The sequence below is a fragment of the Zingiber officinale genome, chromosome 4A (genome assembly GCF_018446385.1).
Source record: "Zingiber officinale cultivar Zhangliang chromosome 4A, Zo_v1.1, whole genome shotgun sequence".
NCBI classification, from domain to species: Eukaryota; Viridiplantae; Streptophyta; class Magnoliopsida; order Zingiberales; family Zingiberaceae; genus Zingiber; species Zingiber officinale.
In genome coordinates, this window is record NC_055992.1 from 37,372,064 (window position 1) to 37,375,383 (window position 3,320).

At 41.2% G+C, this 3,320-nt stretch overlaps 1 long non-coding RNA gene across 1 annotated transcript; it reads right to left on the minus strand.

The window, feature by feature from the left end:
• Positions 1–334: 334 nt before the first annotated feature.
• LOC121973260 lies at positions 335–2,699 on the minus strand. The gene is made up of 5 exons (XR_006109458.1): positions 2,566–2,699; positions 2,320–2,479; positions 2,167–2,243; positions 1,787–2,015; positions 335–390 (listed from the first exon to the last, which is right to left on the minus strand). It is a non-coding gene; the product is annotated as an uncharacterized LOC121973260 (long non-coding RNA).
• Between the last annotated feature and the right edge of the window lie 621 nt (positions 2,700–3,320).

Consider the following 3,320-nt stretch of genomic DNA (forward strand, 5'->3'; position numbering starts at 1 on the left):
ACAATAATGGAGCGGACTATCGCAGCGCAATCAGCAAATGACACACTGAAATATCCGGCCTAATCCATACGTATATAAAACGATCTTAGTCAACGAATCAAAACAATCCAAAGGTACAAGGTATAAAACCTAGGTCCTAAACGGTAAAGCGTGGTATATCACTACCTATAAGCGTATAAACAGGTAAAATATACATGAGATGCAAACCAATCAATCAATCAAGCATGTACCAAGATTTGGGTAGTGATTAACCGAAACAGATAAGAAACACAATTAATGCAACATGTTAATTTCATTACTAAGAATATCAAAGAAAAAAAGTCAAAAGTACCCGCCTCCGATAAGAAAAGTCCAAATCTGACTCCGAGATACTCGTCTCGCGTCAAAGTCCTGTAATATTTATAGTTTACAGGTTTAGCTAATTTCATATAGATAAAATAGCTAAATCAAATTCACAAGAAGCTAACATAAATCCAACAATTAACTAGGGTTAATTTACTTTAACCCTAATCATCCCATTAATCAATTAGATTAAAAATCTAAACTTATCCTTAAATCAAATTAAGAACAATTCATGACTAACATTCCCTAGCTTCCATTCCAGGTGTAAGCTACAATGAAATAAACACACACCTTACCTAAACTAGCAACCGATGTTGATCCACAACTAGGGACAATACTGCCAGCACAAATTGATTGTTGCTGGAACCCAAGAAAACCCACCGAAGCAACACTTCATGGGATCCTTCACTGAACAAAATAGGATGAAATCAAGAATCCAACCCAAAATCCCAAATTTTCTGCTAAGCAGTGGCGGCACCTAGTGAGGCTCGGAAAGGAGGAGAAGGAGAGGTGGACCGGCAGAGGGGAGAAGATATCAAGCGGCGGCAGATGCAAACCCAAAACTAGGGCACGACACAGTAAGGGAATAAGAGAAGATATGGCCGGCGGTGGTCGGCGCTGAAAACTTAGAGCTCGGCGTGGAGAGGTCGGCTCTTACTCCTGTGGTCGGAGTGTCTCGGGAGGGTGAGGTACACAGCCCGGCCGGTGGTGGCTTGTGCAAGGCCACGGCGACGGCGCTGCTCCGGTCCAGTGACGGCAGCTGTTTCAGCAGGGCTCAGCAACGACCGGTGAATCGTGGGCGGCGGTGAAGAGTGGCTGTCGAAGGTGAGACAGTGAGGTTGGGCGTCGCGCGGCACAAGCACAGAGAGAAGGCGTCGGCTTCTCCCTTGGTCCGGGCTTATGCACGCGTGGAAGAGGAGAGGAGGGAACCGCTGAGTGGCCGGCGGTTAGGGCACGGAGGAATCTGCGCGAGTTCGGCAGGGAGAAGGATTGAACGACGACAACCAAAAACAAAGAAAAAAGAAAATAAATAAAGAAAAAGGAATTAAGAAATTCAACTTTTCCTCTTTAAAATAGGATAGCCAAAACAGGCTTTTCCGGAACCCCGTTTTATCCCCGTTAACTCATCCATACGAGCTCCGAAAAATTCCCGAAAAATGTCCAAAAATTTCGGAAAAATTTCCCTTATTCATATTCGCCTATTTCCGGTATTTTACACCAACGGTTGACTAGGGTTAATTACCTTAACCCTAATCATTCCATTAGATCAATATAAACAAATAAATCTAAACATAATCACTAACCATCTAGTAATCATGTAATCCAAATCATACCTAAATCTACACATAAACCTAATTCAATTCTACACACGATCAAGTAATACAACCATAATCCACATGTATCAAAATCCCTACACATCATATATCAATTATCTGTTTCTTACCTCAATCTCAGCTACTGGATGCTGGAATCAAGTAAGAACCTCCATTAACAGCCATTGTTGATTGGAGAAACCAGGAGAGCTACTGTTTGGGGTGATGCCGGACCAAGACAACCCTACAACAACAACACAGAACCTCACTGATTCCACAGAACATAATCCTCCTGAAATCCTTCCCTACTCAATTGGGTTCAAGTGAGATCAAGAACACCACGTAACAGCACCTCATCATCTACTGGAAACAACCGGATCACGAAGGAATCAATCGGATTACAACAGGAATCAAGCAGGGATTCATTGATCAGATCAATATTGAAATCCAAGAATCAACAAGATAATCTATCGCAAACACATTCCCAGCAACGAACAATTATGTACATTACCTATTCCCATCCAAGGTCCAGTGATGCAGGCTGCTAACTGACAGTAGTATAGTGACCGGAAATAAGAAATCTTCCACCTTCAAACCCAAAACTACCAAATCAACACCTCCCAAAGATCACCTACTCAAATCATAACCTAGGTAGATCTCTTACCTTCAAGATTCCGCTAGGGCACAGCGCCACCAAAGGAAGAGGAGGAATCGAGGGAAGATTTGGCGTTGAGGCTTACGATAAATCAAGGAAGAACAAGATAGCTCACCCTTGATGCTCCAGAAATAGATCTACACCGGCGATCGTCGGCGTCGGTTCGTCCCTGTGAGAGAACAGAGATATCAGAGCGAGAAGAAGGGCTTCGGCTGGATCTGAGCTTGAGGGCCAATGACGGCAGAGGGAGATCACCGGAGATAGAGCCTCGCTCCTGTCGGCGCCGCTCGTCTGCGAGGGAGATCGGAGAGGGAAGAGAGATCGGGGAAGGAGGAGGAGTCGGGGAAGAAGGGATCGAAATCGGCGTTTGGGGAAAAAAGAAATAAGAAAAAGGGAATTTATATAATTAAGCATTTTCTCTCTTAAATAGGTCTCCCAAATAGGCTTTATCCGAACCCGTCAAATCGTTCCCTCAAAACCCGTCGTACGAGCTTAGAAAAATTCTCAGAAAATTTCTAAAAATTCCAGAAAAATTTTATAAGGCTATTTCTAAAATAACCCTATTTATTTAAATTTTCCGAGATCTCACACATATGACTGGGAATCACATCAAATTCATCAAACTAATACTCAAAAGTTTAGGAACAACTGCCTTTGAAAATAATGGAAAACTTAGGTAATTGGAATAGATAATATTGAACTCGAATTTGATTTTATTATTCGAAAAATATTACTTGTCAAAAACTTTATGTTTACTTAGCATTAGTTAATTGTGTAATTCTGGTTATAAGGTTAAGTTTCTATCATGTGAATGTTTGATTAAGAAAATAGACAACTCTAAAATAAAACTTAAAGGATTTAAGCAAAATAATATTTGTGCAATTAACTTAGTTTGTTCCTCACTTAAGTGTCACTTGACACAAAAGAGGAAACTTAGCTATGACATAGAAGATTGTCCCACACGCATTTTAGAAATATCACTAAATTGATTGTCTTAGTTAGAGAATTAT